Below are 14,890 nucleotides of genomic sequence, written 5' to 3'. Positions count from 1 at the left end.
AGTAGTACTTTAAAGTATTTTTACTTAAGTACTTTACACCACTGCCCCAGTGTCAGATGAACTAGTGGATACCATTTGTATGTCTCTGTGTCCAGTATGAAGGAAGTTAGAGGTAGTTTTGCAAGCCTATGCTAACTAGCGTTAGCACAATGACTGGAAGACTATGGATATCGCTAGCATGCTAGAGAGATATACACACACCTGTAAAGGGAAATAACGAACAAATAAAGATAAGCCATCTCTCTCACCGTCCCTGCACCTTGATGTCAGAGATGGCGTAGAAGTATCTGGACAGGTTGTTTTCATCTACCATGGTGGACCCGGTGGCCGGTTTCAGCAGCCGTATCCTCAGGTCTGTCACCGTGAAGAAGTCCCGGAGGTTCCTGGTGGTGTCCAGTTGACCGTACAGCGACGCCATGTTCGTACAGCTGCAGCCCGCGAACAGCGCAAACCGGTCCTTGATCTCGAGCGGACTGTTTTATCGTACTTCCACACGTAGCCACGGGAGTAGTCCTCAGTGCAGATGATGTCGAGGAGGGTTCGCTGGGTCAGCTCGTTGACCGTCTTGGGCTCCATGGTGAAGGCGTCGAGGCAGTCGGTAGCGTAGAACTGGTAAGGGGTCCAGGTTTTACCGTAGTCTAGCGATTTCTCCAGAAGCATCTGCTCAGGGCGGCCAGACTCGAAGGTTAGGACGATGTCGTCGGTCAACTCGATGGTCTTGTTCCAGGACAGAGTGATGTTGACCTCCAGGAGTTTGGGGTACTTCTTCCAGGAACTGGACTGCCAGAAGGTTGTGGGGTTGCGGCCCTCGAAGTCGAACATGAGCTCCGGAGGGTGGGCTAGTTCTTCTGTGGTGGCGTCACACTCGTTGTTGCACATGTAAGGGTTTTCCTGTGGGAAAATAGAGGTAGAGGCAGTTAAAACCATATTAACTTACCCGGTATTTAAGTGTGTCTATTTGGGTCAGGGTTTCAACATATCTGCAATCTATTCTGGACTGACAGGGACTCATTCAGGTACTCATTCACACACCTGTACACTAGTGGTGTCGCCCACTGCTGGCAGAGAAGTGTAACTGCACAATATTAAAACCCTGCTACATAGTATAATACTGTCCTGTATTCCTATCCACCCCTGTCCTCTACATAGTATAATATAGTCCTGTATTCTATCCACCCCTGTCCTCTACATAGTATAATATAGTCCTGTATTCTATCCACCCCTGTCCTCTACATAGTATAATACTGTCCTGTATTCTATCCACCCCTGTCCTCTACATAGTATAATATAGTCCTGTATTCTATCCACCCCTGTCCTCTACATAGTATAATACTGTCCTGTATTCTATCCACCCCTGTCCTCTACATAGTATAATATAGTCCTGTATTCTATCCACCCCTGTCCTCTACATAGTATAATACTGTCCTGTATTCTATCCACCCCTGTCCTCTACATAGTATAATACTGTCCTGTATTCTGTCCACCCCCTGTCCTCTACATAGTATAATACTGTCCTGTATTCTATCCACCCCTGTCCTCTACATAGTATAATACTGTCCTGTATTCTGTCCACCACTCTGGTAGGTCTCTAGTCGATTCTACCACCCAAATTGCCTGTATGATTTATATTCCTGCTGTTCCTCTAGTGGAGATGGGAGAAGAATCCTCAATGACTACTTCTCATGAAACACACAGCTGAGAGATATACATATTTTTGCCTGCACAACCGAGCCCCTGCACGACTCTCAGTATGTTTGTTTGTGTGCTACCTGTGTGTGTGTGTGTGTGTGTGTGTTGTGTGTTTGTGTGTATGAGAGAGAGTGTTTTTAAACACACTCATATTGACATTCATCTCACCTCTAGTCTATATAACATTGAGGCCAGCAGCAGATGAGATTTTGATCAACTATAAACGTCTAGTCTAGCCTGTCATAATTTCAGAATGCTAATGCTGGCTATTTAAAAATGTGAACAGTATTTACCATTATTGTTGTGGCAGTGTGATTATGAGGTTATGATACATCCAACACATTTCAAACCAGACTTCATGTTTAACAAGAGGCATGTTCACTACGGCACAGAATACTCATAACGCTGCAACCAATATTGTTTCAGGAAATAAATGAAATAGGTTGAACTCAAATACAGGTTTGACTGCTTATTCATTACCCACGAAGGACTGGGCATCCTGTATTTCAGATGGTTATGTTTGGACATCAGTACATTTGATACCTTGCAAGATGAGAGTCAAGATTCTTCAAGATAGGATCCTATCTAGCCAGGCCCCATTGCTGTGTTATCGGGAACATGTCACCTGGCCTCTGCTCCTACTGATGTTAGATAAGGATAAGGACTACCTGATAAGGCTGAACATGTCTGTGGTGTCCTGGGTCAGTAGGGTTGGCTGACTGAGGTAAGTGGTAAGTGGTTTTGTTTCCATGACTACCACCTAATAGGTGTTGGGTGATACCATTCTTATTAGAGAGAGTTACGTTGAGACATGAGAGAGAGATGGAAGGAAGGAAGGGAGTGGTAGCAGGGGAAGGAAGAGATAGATAAGAGAAAACAAGGGGGCAGAGACGGTCAGAGGACGAAGGAGAGAGGAAGACGGTCAGAGGAGGAGGGAGAGAGGGAGACAGTCAGAGGAGGAGGGAGAGAGAGAGACAGAGGAAGGAGTGGATGTGAGAGACAATAGAGAGATGGAGGGAGAGAGAGAGAGACAGAGGAGGGAGTGGATGTGAGAGACAGTAGAGAGATGGAGGGAGAGAGAGAGACAGAGGAGGGAGTGGATGTGAGACAATAGAAATATGGTTCAGGGACAGTAATAGGAAAGTAGTTGTTGGTTCAGTGTGATGAGGTGGTGTTGAAGGAGTCAGGCGCAGGAGGGTAAATCACAGAAGAACAGGCTTTAATCCCCAAAATACAGGTTTACGCAGAAATGCACAAAAACAGGCGCACTGGAAAATACATTGCACACAGGAAATACTCCTGTCGATACAAAATACACGAGCTCCACCGAGCTTCACTAACCTCCACATTACACAATCACCCACACAGACAAGGAAGCAGAGGGAACACTTATACAATGACTAATGAGGGAATAACGACCAGGTGTGTGTGATTGAAGACAAGACAAATGGAGTGATGATAAATGGATCGGCAGTTGCTAGTAAGCCGGTGACGCCGAACGCCGAAACCTGCCCGAACAAGGAGGGGAGGCAGCCTCGGCGGAAGTCGTGACACAGAGATAGTAACATGTAGGTAGTTGTTGGTTCAGGGACAGTAATAGGTAGGTAGTTGTTGGTTCAGGGACAGTAATAGGTAGGTAGTTGTTGGTTCAGGGACAGTAATAGGTAGGTAGTTGTTGGTTCAGGGACAGTAATATATAGGTAGTTGTTGGTTCAGGGACAGTAATAGGTAGGTAGTTGTTGGTTCAGAGCCAATAAAAGGTAGGTAGTTGTTGGTTCAGGGACAGTAATAGGTAGGTAGTTGTTGGTTGAGGGACAGTAATATATAGGTAGTTGTTGGTTCAGGGACAGTAATAGGTAGGTAGTTGTTGGTTCAGAGCCAATAAAAGGTAGGTAGTTGTTGGTTCAGGGTCAGTAATAGGTAGGTAGTTGTTGGTTCAGGGACAGTAATAGGTAGGTAGTTGTTGGTTCAGGGACAGTAATAGGTAGGTAGTTGTTGGTTCAGGGACAGTAATAGGTAGGTAGTTGTTGGTAGGTAGTTGTTGGTTCAGGGACAGTAATAGGTAGGTAGTTGTTGGTTCAGGGACAGTAATAGGTAGGTAGTTGTTGGTTCAGAGCCAATAAAAGGTAGGTAGTTGTTGGTTCAGGGTCAGTAATAGGTAGGTAGTTGTTGGTTCAGGGAAGGTAGTAGGTAGGTAGTTGTTGGTTCAGGGACAGTAATAGGTAGGTAGTTGTTGGTTCAGGGTCAATAATAGGTAGGTAGTTGTTGGTAGGTAGCTGTTGGTTCAGGGACAGTAATAGGTAGGTAGTTGTTGGTTCAGGGACAGTAATAGGTAGGTAGTTGTTGGTTCAGGGTCAATAATAGGTAGGTAGTTGTTGGTAGGTAGCTGTTGGTTCAGGGACAGTAATAGGTAGGTAGTTGTTGGTTCAGGGTCAATAATAGGTAGGTAGTTGTTGGTAGGTAGTTGTTGGTTCAGGGACAGTAATATATAGGTAGTTGTTGGTTCAGAGCCAATAAAAGGTAGGTAGTTGTTGGTTCAGGGACAGTAATAGGTAGGTAGTTATTGGTTCAGGGACAGTAATTGGTAGGTAGTTGTTGGTAGGTAGTTGTTGGTTCAGGTTCAGTAATAGGTAGGTAGATGTTGGTTCAGGTTCAGTAATAGGTAGGTAGTTGTTGGTTCAGAAACCGTAATATGTAGGTTGTTGTTGGTTCAGAGACGTAATAGGTAGGTAGTTGTTGGTTCAGGGACAGTAATATATAGGTAGTTGTTGGTTCACGGTCAATAATAGGTAGGTAGTTGTTGGTTCAGGGACAGTAATAGGTAGCTAGTTGTTGGTTCAGGGACAGTAATAGGTAGGTAGTTGTTGGTAGGTAGTTGCTGGTTCAGAGACGTAATAGGTAAGTAGTTATTGGTTCAGGGACAGTAATAGGTAGGTAGTTGTTGGTTCAGGGACAGTAATAGGTAGGTAGTTGTTGGTTCAGGGACAGTAATAGATAGGTAGTTGTTGGTTCAGGGACAAAAATAGGTAGGTAGATGTTGGTAGGTAGTTGTTGGTTCAGGGAAAGTAAAAGTTAGGTAGTTGTTGGTTCAAAGACAGTAAAAGGTAGGTAGTTGTTGTTTCAAGGACAGTAATAGGTAGGTAGTTGTTTGTGCAAGGACAGTAATAGGTAGGTAGTTATTGGTAGGTAGTTTTTGGTTCAGGGACAGTAATAAGTAGGTAGTTGTTGGTTCAGGGAGGGTAATAGGTAGGTATTTGTTGGTAGGTAGTTGTTGGTTCAGGGACAGTAAAAAGTAAGTAGTTGTTGGTAAGTAGTTGTTGGTTCAGAGACAGTAATATGTAGCTAGTTGTTGGTAGGTAGTTGTTGTTGGTTCAGGGACAGTAATAGGTAGGTAGTTGTTCGTTCAAGGACAGTAGTAGGTAGGTAGTTGTTGGTAGGTAGTTGTTGGTTCAGAGACGTAATAGGTAGGTAGTTGTAGGTAGGTAGTTGTTGGTTCAGGGACAGTAATAGGTATTTTGTTGTTGGTAGGTAGTTGTTGGTTCAGGGTCAATAATATGTAGGTAGTTGTTGGTTCAGGGACAGTAATAGGTAGGTAGTTGTTGGTTCAGGGACAGTAATAGGTAGGTAGTTGTTGGTTCAGGGACAGAAATAGGTAGGTAGTTGTTGGTAGGTAGTTGTTGGTTCAGGGACAGAAATAGGTAGGTAGTTGTTGGTAGGTAGTTGTTGGTTCAGGGACAGTAAATGGTAGGTAGTTGTTTGTGCAAGGACAGTAATAGGTAGGTTGTTTTTGGTTCAGGGACAGTAATAGGTAGTTAGTTATTAGGTTATTAAATTATTGCATCTGAGCTTCTAGAGTGTGCGGCTCTCCTAGTGTTCTAGTCCGTTAGCCAGCACCTCTCCTAAACAGGTGTTCTAGTCCGTTAGCCAGCACCTCTCCTAAACAGGTGTTCTAGTCCGTTAGCCAGCACCTCGCCTAAACAGGTGTTCTAGTCCGTTAGCCAGCACCTCGCCTAAACAGGTGTTCTAGTCCGTTATTCAGCACCTCTCCTAAACAGGTGTTCTACTCCGTTAGCCAGCACCTCGCCTAAACAGGTGTTCTAGTTCTTTAGCCAGCACCTCCCCTAAACAGGTGTTCTAGTCCGTTAGCCAGCACCTCGCCTAAACAGGTGTTCTAGTCCGTTAGCCAGCACCTCTCCTAAACAGGTGTTCTAGTTCTTTAGCCAGCACCTCGCCTAAACAGGTGTTCTAGTCCGTTAGCCAGCACCTCGCCTAAACAGGTGTTCTAGTTCTTTAGCCAGCACCTCCCCTAAACAGGTGTTCTAGTCCGTTAGCCAGCACCTCGCCTAAACAGGTGTTCTACTCTGCTACCCAGCACCTCTCCTAAACAGGTGTTCTACTCTGCTACCCAGCACCTCCCCTAAACAGGTGTTCTAGTCCGTTAGCAAGCACCTCTCCTAAACAGGTGTTCTAGTCCGTTAGCCAGCACCTCGCCTAAACAGGTGTTCTAGTCCGTTAGCCAGCACCTCGCCTAAACAGGTGTTCTACTCCGCTAGCCAGCACCTCTCCTAAACAGGTGTTCTACTCTGCTACCCAGCACCTCCCCTAAACAGGTGTTCTAGTCCGTTAGCAAGCACCTCTCCTAAACAGGTGTTCTAGTTCTTTAGCCAGCACCTCTCCTAAACAGGTGTTCTAGTCCGTTAGCCAGCACCTCGCCTAAACAGGTGTTCTACACTGCTAGCCAGCACCTCTCCTAAACAGGTGTTCTAGTCCGTTAGCCAGCACCTCGCCTAAACAGGTGTTCTAGTCCGTTAGCCAGCACCTCGCCTAAACAGGTGTTCTACTCCGCTAGCCAGCACCTCTCCTAAACAGGTGTTCTACTCTGCTACCCAGCACCTCCCCTAAACAGGTGTTCTAGTCCGTTAGCAAGCACCTCTCCTAAACAGGTGTTCTAGTTCTTTAGCCAGCACCTCTCCTAAACAGGTGTTCTAGTCCGTTAGCCAGCACCTCGCCTAAACAGGTGTTCTACTCTGCTAGCCAGCACCTCTCCTAAACAGGTGTTCTAGTCCGTTAGCCAGCACCTCTCCTAAACAGGTGTTCTACTCTGTTAGCCAGCACCTCTCCTAAACAGATGTTCTACTCTGCTACCCAGCACCTCTCCTAAACAGGTGTTCTACTCTGCTACCCAGCACCTCTCCTAAACAGGTGTTCTACTCTGTTAGCCAGCACCTCTCCTAAACAGGTGTTCTACTCTGTTAGCCAGCACCTCTCCTAAACAGGTGTTCTACTCTGCTAGCCAGCACCTCTCCTAAACAGGTGTTCTACTCCGCTAGCCAGCACCTCTCCTAAACAGGTGTTCTACTCCGCTAGCCAGCACTTCCCCTAAAAAGGTGTTCTACTCCGCACCCAGCACCTCTCCTAAACAGGTGTTCTACTCCGCTAGCCAGCACCTCTCCTAAACAGGTGTTCTACTCTGCTAGCCAGCACCTCTCCTAAACAGGTGTTCTACTCTGCTAGCCAGCACCTCTCCTAAACAGGTGTTCTACTCCGCTAGCCAGCACCTCTCCTAAACAGGTGTTCTACTCCGCCTAGCCAGCACCTCTCCTAAACAGGTGTTCTACTCCGCTAGCCAGCACCTCTCCCTAAACAGGTGTTCTACTCTGTTAGCCAGCACCTCTCCTAAACAGGTGTTCTACTCTGCTAGCCAGCACCCTCTCCTAAACAGGTGTTCTAGTCCGTTAGCCAGCACCTCTCCTAAACAGGTGTTCTACTCTGTTAGCCAGCACCTCTCCTAAACAGGTGTTCTACTCTGCTAGCCAGCACCTCTCCTAAACAGGTGTTCTACTCTGCTAGCCAGCACCTCTCCTAAACAGGTGTTGTACTCTGCTAGCCACCTCCTCTAAACAGGTGTTCTACTCTGCTAGCACCTCTCTCCTAAACAGGTGTTCTACTCTGTTAGCCAGCACCTCTCCTAAACAGGTGTTCTACTCTGCTAGCCAGCACCTCTCCTAAACAGGTGTTCTACTCTGCTAGCCAGCACCTCTCCTAAACAGGTGTTCTACTCTGCTAGCCAGCACCTCTCCTAAACAGGTGTTCTACTCTGCTAGCCAGCACCTCTCCTAAACAGGTGTTCTACTCTGCTAGCCAGCACCTCTCCTAAACAGGTGTTCTACTCTGCTAGCCAGCACCTCTCCTAAACAGGTGTGCGTTTCTTTCGCCTCTATATTACATCCTGGAATTTATATGGTTTTTTGGGGGGTTTGTATCATTTGATTTACACAACATGCCTACCACTTTAAAGATGCAAAACATTGTTTATTGTTAAACAAACAAGAAATAAGACAACAACAAAAAAAACTATTCACCCCCCCCAGTCAATACTTTGTAGAGCCACCGTTTGCAGCAATTATAGCTGCAAGTCTCTTGGGGTCTCTAGAAGCTTGGCACATCTAGTCACTGGGATATTTGCCCATTCTTCAAGGCAAAACTGCTCCAGCTCCTTCAAGTTGGAAGGGTTCCGCTGGTGTACAGCAATCTTTAAGTCATACCACAGATGTTCAATTGGATTGAGGTCTAGGCTTTGACTAGGCCATTCCAAGACATTTAAATGTTTCCCCTTAAACCACTCAAGTGTTGCTTTAGCAGTATGCTTAGGGTCATTGTCCTTCTGGCAGGTGAACCTTTGTTCCAGTCTCAAACCTCTGGAAGACTGAAACAGGTTTCCCTCAAGAATTTCCCTGTATTTAGCGCCATCCATCCTTCCTTCAATTCTGACCAGTTTCCCAGTCCCTGCCAATGAAAAACATCCCCACAGCATGATGCTGCCACCACCATGCTTCACTGTGGGGATGGTGTTCTCGGGGAGATGAGATGTGTTTGGTTTGCACCAGACATAATGTTTTCCTTGATGGCCAAAAAGTTTTAGTCTCATCTGACCAGAGTACCTTCTTCCATATGTTTGGGGAGTCTCCCAAATGCCTTTTGGCGAACACCAAACGTGTTTGCTTATTTCTTTGTTTAAGCAATGGCTTTTTTTCTGGCCACTCTTCTGTAAAGCCCAGCTCTGTGGAGTGTACGGCTTAAAGTGGTCCTATGGACAGATACTCCAATCTCCGCTGTGGAGCTTTGCAGCTCCTTCAGGGTTATCTTTGGTGTGTTTGTTGCCTCTCTGATTAATGCCCTCCTTTCCTGGTCGGTGAGTTTTGGTGGGCGGCCCTCTCTTGGCAGGTTTGTTGTGGTGCAATAATCTTTCAATTTTTTAAATAATGGATTTAATGGTGCTCCGTGGGATGTTCAAAGTTTCCGATATTTTTTGATAACCCAACCCTGATCTGTACTTCTGCACAACTTTGTCCCTGACCTGTTTGGAGAGCTCCTTGGTCTTCATGGTGCCGCTTGTTTGGTGGTGCCCCTTGCTTTTTGGTGTTGCAGACTCTGGGGCCTTTCAGAACATTTGTATATATACTGAGATCATGTGACAGATCATATGACACTTAGATTACACACAGGTGGACTTTATTTAACTAATTATGTGACTTCTGAAGGTAATTGGTTGCACCAGATCTTATTTAGGGGCTTCTTAGCAAAGGGGGTGAATATACAGTCATGGCCAAAATTGTTGGCACCCCTGAAATTTTTCCAGAAAATGAAGTATTTCTCACAGAAAAGTATTGAAATTACACATGTTTTGCTATGCACATGTTTATTTCCTTTGTGTGTATTGGAATAACACAAAAAAAACAGGAAAAAAGCAAATTTGACATAATTTCACACAAAACTCAAAAAATGGGCCGGACAAAATGATTGGCACCTTAACTTAATATTTAGTTGCACACCCTTTGGAAAAAATAACTGAAATCAGTCGCTTCCTATAACCATCAATAAGCTTCTACACCTCTCACCCGGAATTTTGGACCACTCTTCTTTTGCAAACTGCTCCAGGTCTCTCATATTGGATGGGTGCCTTTTCCCCAACAGCAATTTTAAGATCTCTCCACAGGTGTTCAATGGGATTAAGATCTGGACTCATTGCTGGCCACTTCAGAACTCTCCAAGCGCTTTGTTGCCATCCATTTCTGGGTGCTTTTTGAAGTATGTTTGGGGTCATTGTCCTGCTGGAAGACCCAATGATCTCGACGTAAACCCAGCTTTCTGACACTGGGCCCTACATTGCGACCCAAAATCCTTTGGTAATCCTCAGATTTCATGATGCCTTGCACACAGTCAAGGCACCCAGTGCCAGAGGCAGCAAAACAACCCCAAAACATCTTTGAACCTCCACCATATTTGACTGTAGGTACTGTGTTCTTTTCTTTGAAGGCTTCATTACATTTTCGGTAAACAGTAGAACGATGTGCTTTACCAAAAGCTCTATCTTGGTCTCATCTGTCCATAAGACGTTCTCCCAGAAGGAATTTGGCTTACTCATGTACATTTTGGCAAACTGTAGTCTTGCTTTTTTATGTCTCTGTGTCAGCAGTGGGGGTCCTCCTGGGTCTCCTGCCATAAGCGTTTCATTTCATTCAAATTTCGAACGTATAGTTCAGCGCTGACACTGATGCACCCTGAGCCTGCAGGACAGCTTGAATTTCTTTGGAACTTGTTTGGGGCTGCTTATCCACCATCCGGACTATCCTGCGTTGCAACCTTTCATCAATTTTTCTCTTCCGTCCACGTCCAGGGAGATTAGCTACAGTGCCATGGGGTTGCAAACTTCTTGATCATGTTGCGCACTGTGGACAAAGGAACATCTAGATCTCTGGAGATGGACTTGTAACCTTGAGATTGTTGATATTTTTCCACAATTTTGGTTCTCAAGTCCTCAGACAGTTCTCTTTTCCTCTTTCTGTTCTCCATGCTTAGTGTGGCACACACAGAAACACAATGCAAAGACTGAGTCAACTTCTCTCCTTTTTATCTGCTTTCAGGTGTGATTTTTAGATTGCCCACACCTGTTACTTGCCCCAGGTGAGTTTAAAGGAGCATCACATGCTTGGAACAAACTTATTTATCCACAATTTTGAAAGGGTGCCAATAACTTTGTCCGGCCCATTTTTTTAGTTTTGTGTGAAATTATGTCAAATTTGCTTTTTTCCTGTTTTTTTTGTGTTATTCCAATACACACAAAGGAAATAAACATGTGCATAGCAAAACATGTGTAATTTCAATACTTTTCTGTGAGAAATACTTCATTTTCTGGAAAAATTTCAGGGGTGCCAACAATTTTGGCCATGACTGTATATGCACGCACCACTTTTCCGTTATTTATTTTTTAGAATTTTTTGAAACACGTTTTACTTCACCAATTTGGTCTATTTTCTGAATGTCCATTACATGAAATCCAATTAAAAATCAATTTAAATTACAGGTTGTAATGCAACAAAATAGGAAAAACGCCAAGGTGGATGAATACTTTTGCAAGGGACTGTATATTTCCAGTTTGAGTCCATTAGGAGTACAATCTGTGGCTTGTGTGTCCTCAGTGGGTGTGGGGGGTTGTCAGGAGGGCTATCAGGGTGGCTGACAAGGGAGGCTAGGAGGGGGTGGCGTCCCCTGGGCTTGGGGTTCTTCATTTATCTGTCCTGCTGATGGTCAGGGTCTGGTGTGGACTGTTCTGCTGTGGTGTCGAGACTTCGGTCAGGATCTGAGGTGGGCTGTTTTGCTGGCTTCTCTGCGGGGGGTGGCCAGCTCTCTAATGGGTTTTTTTCTCTCTCTCTCTCTCTCTCTCTCTCTCTCTCTCTCTCTCTCTCTCTCTCTCTCTCTCTCTCTCTCTATCTCTCTCTCTCTCTCTCTTTCTCTCTCTCTCTGAGTTGATTGAGGCTGGAGCAGCTCATGAAATAGCTCTGTATTATCCAGCCAGTGGAGGTAGACTGGAGACTAATGAAACAATCATCCAATCAAGACATGTGACTTGTCTTGCTTTTGAAAGGTCTGAACCTCTCATTGGGTTCCAGTTATTTAACAAGCATGGCCTAATGAAGATCGATAACCCTCTCTGATCACTCTCCAATGCAGGGCTCATATGCATAAAAGTACAACGGTAGAGCTTTACATTCCAGCTCAGTAATAACTGGGTAATAACATGGTAATAACTATGTATATACTAGGTAATTAGCTAGTCATTACCATTAATTACCAGTAGTATTTACCAACGTAGTTTCCCCCAAGTCCCAAAAAAATAACAACAACAATCAAACAATAATTACTAACAATAATAACATCTCTATATAACAAACATAGCATAACAGTGATATACACTTCTGTTCAAAAGTTTGGGATCACTTAGAAATGTCCTTGTTTTCGAAAGAAAAGCACTTTTTTTGTCTATTAAAATAACATCAAATTGATCAGAAATAGAGTGTAGACATTGTTAATGTTGTAAATGGCTATTGTAGCTGGAAACGGCTGATTTTTTATGGAATATCTACATAGGCGTACAGAGGCCCATTATCAGCAACCATCAGTCCTGTGTTCCAATGGCACGTTGTGTTTGCTAATCCAAGTTTATCATTTCAAAAGGCTAATTGATCATTAGAAAACCCTTTTGTAATTATGTTAGTACAGCTGAAAACTGTTGTGCTGATTAAAGAAGCAATAAAACTGGCCTTGAGACTAGCTGAGTATCTGGAGCATCAGCAATTGTGGGTTCATTACAGGCTCAAAATGGCCAGAGACAAATAACTTTCTTCTGAAACTCGTCAGTCTATTCTTGTTCTGAGAAATGAAGGCTATTCCATGCGAGAAATTGTCAAGAAACTGAAGATCTCGTACGCTGTGTACTACTCCCTTCACATGTGGCCAGGGCAATAAATTGCAATGTCTGTACTGTGAGACGCCTAAGACAGCGCTACAGGGAGACAGGACGGACATCTGATCGTCCTCGCAGTGGCAGACCACGTGTAACAACACCTGCACAGGATCAGTACATCCGAACATCACACCTGAGGGACAGGTACAGGATGGCAACAACAACTGCCCGAGTTACACCAGGAACGCACAATCTCTCCATCAGTGCTCAGACTGTCCGCAATAGGCTGAGAGAGGCTGGACAGAGGTCTTGTAGGCCTGTTGTAAGGCAGGTCCTCACCAGACATCACTGGCATCAACGTTGCCTATGGGCACAAACCCACCGTCGCTGGACCAGACAGGACTGGCAAAAAGTGCTCTTCACTGACGAGTCGCGGTTTTGTCTCACCAGGGGTGATGATCGGATTCGCGTTTATCGTCGAAGGAATGAGCGTTACACCGAGGCCTGTACTCTGGAGCGGGATCGATTTGGAGGTGGAAGGTCCATCATGGTCTGGGGCGGTGTGTCACAGCATCATCGGACTGAGCTTGTTGTCATTGCAGGCAATCTCAATGCTGTGTGTTACAGGGAAGATATCCTCCTCCCTCATGTGGTACCCTTCCTGCAGGCTCATCCTGACATGACACTCCAGCATGACACTGCCACCAGCCATACTGCTCGTTCTGTGGGGTAACATCTCACAGCAAGAACTGGCAAATCTGGTGCAGTCCATGAGGAGGAGATGCACTGCAGTTTTTAATGCAGCTGGTGGCCACACCAGATACCGACTGTTACTTTTGATTTTATATTTACACATGTTAAGTTTGCTGAAAATGAACACAGTTGACAGTGAGAGGACGTTTCTTTTTTTGCTGAGTTTATAAAGCTTTGTGCACCTATTTTTATCCGTCTTGGTCTGTTGGTGGTAGGTGGACTTGATTCAGAAGCCCTGTTGGTGGTAGGTGGACTTGATTCAGAAGCCCTGTTGGTGGTAGGTGGACTTGATTCAGAAGCCCTGTTGGTGGTAGGTGGACTTGATTCAGAAGCCCTGTTGGTGGTAGGTGGACTTGATTCAGAAGCCCTGTTGGAGGTAGGTGGACTTGATTCAGAAGCCCTGTTGGTGGTAGGTGGACTTGATTCAGAAGCCCTGTTGGAGGTAGGTGGACTTGATTTAGAAGCCCTGTTGGTGGTAGGTTCACTTGATTCAGAAGCCCTGTTGGTGGTAGGTGGACTTGATTCAGAAGCCCTGTTGGTGGTAGGTGGACTTGATTCAGAAGCCCTGTTGGTGGTAGGTTCACTTGATTCAGAAGCCCTGTTGGTGTCAGGTTCACTTGATTCAGAAGCCCTGTTGGTGGTAGGTTCACTTGATTCAGAAGCCCTGTTGGTGTCAGGTTCACTTGATTCAGAAGCCCTGTTGGTGTCAGGTTCACTTGATTCAGAAGCCCTGTTGGTGGTAGGTGCAATTGATTCAGAAGCCCTGTTGGCGAGTAGGTGCAATTGATTCAGAAGCCCTGTTGATGGTAGGTGCACTTCCAATTCAGAAGCCCTGTTGGTGGTAGGTTCAATTGATTCAGAAGCCCTGCGCGCCGGGTGGCAAAGTGTTCCCATTTTAAACCATTTAATTTCTCTGAAGGGACAAACTCCGCCTACTCGGCGGACCAGGAGAGCTAAATCAAGTGCCTACTGCATTGGCCAATCAGATAGCTCAAATCACTGTGCCTACAGCTTCCATGACCCCACAGAAAAGTTTGATACTAGCCTATGTGAGATTTCATAACTTTTATAACCATGACCAGAAAGAAACTGTCAAAGAGTACAGCAAAGAGCTGCTGTTTTTATGAGTGAGTTCATGTTTAAGTTTTTATTCAGCACTGTCAACATTGTGTTTATTAAACACTTTTACAAAACATAAAACACACTTCTCCCTACTTCCACTGGCGCTACAACCAGCACTGCAGCTGCAATGAATGAAGTAATCATGTATCGACAGGCCTGCACTTTTATCAGCAGCTCGTTGTGTCTATTTTAATATCAAGGAATATTTCTCTTTTCTCTGGTCATAGGAACAACATCAATTTGTGCATGAGGCAGAAATAATGTGGTGCTACTCGAGATTCGCCATCAGGTGGAAGACGGTGTCCCCTCTTTTTTGTTCAGTCTCACCGGAGGAAAGGAGAGAGCAGGGGCCGTGAGCTGTGGACACTCCGCTGCTCTCTCCCTCCACTGGGACTGACCATCAGATGCAGGTACCATCAGTCCGGTAAAATTTAAAAAAGGTGAATTATTTCAATTTATGCCCAGCTGTGCCTCGCAAGTGATACAACTGATCTATTTTGTTATCAAAGCTCGAATTTGTAAATACAATATGGTTTGAGAAAAATAATATTGAAAGGCCAAGCATTGCCAATATGCTGTGAT

The 14,890-nt window shown here is 45.0% G+C and overlaps 1 pseudogene; it reads right to left on the bottom strand.

The window, feature by feature from the left end:
* Positions 1-244: 244 nt before the first annotated feature.
* The window catches only part of LOC123481011, a 75,499-nt pseudogene continuing 60,853 nt past the window's right edge, over positions 245-14,890 (bottom strand).

Source organism: Coregonus clupeaformis, unplaced genomic scaffold, assembly GCF_020615455.1.
Source record: "Coregonus clupeaformis isolate EN_2021a unplaced genomic scaffold, ASM2061545v1 scaf1347, whole genome shotgun sequence".
In the NCBI taxonomy this organism is placed as follows: Eukaryota; Metazoa; Chordata; class Actinopteri; order Salmoniformes; family Salmonidae; genus Coregonus; species Coregonus clupeaformis.
Note: the sequence above shows the minus strand (reverse complement) of the source record. Positions and strands in the feature narration are given on the sequence as shown.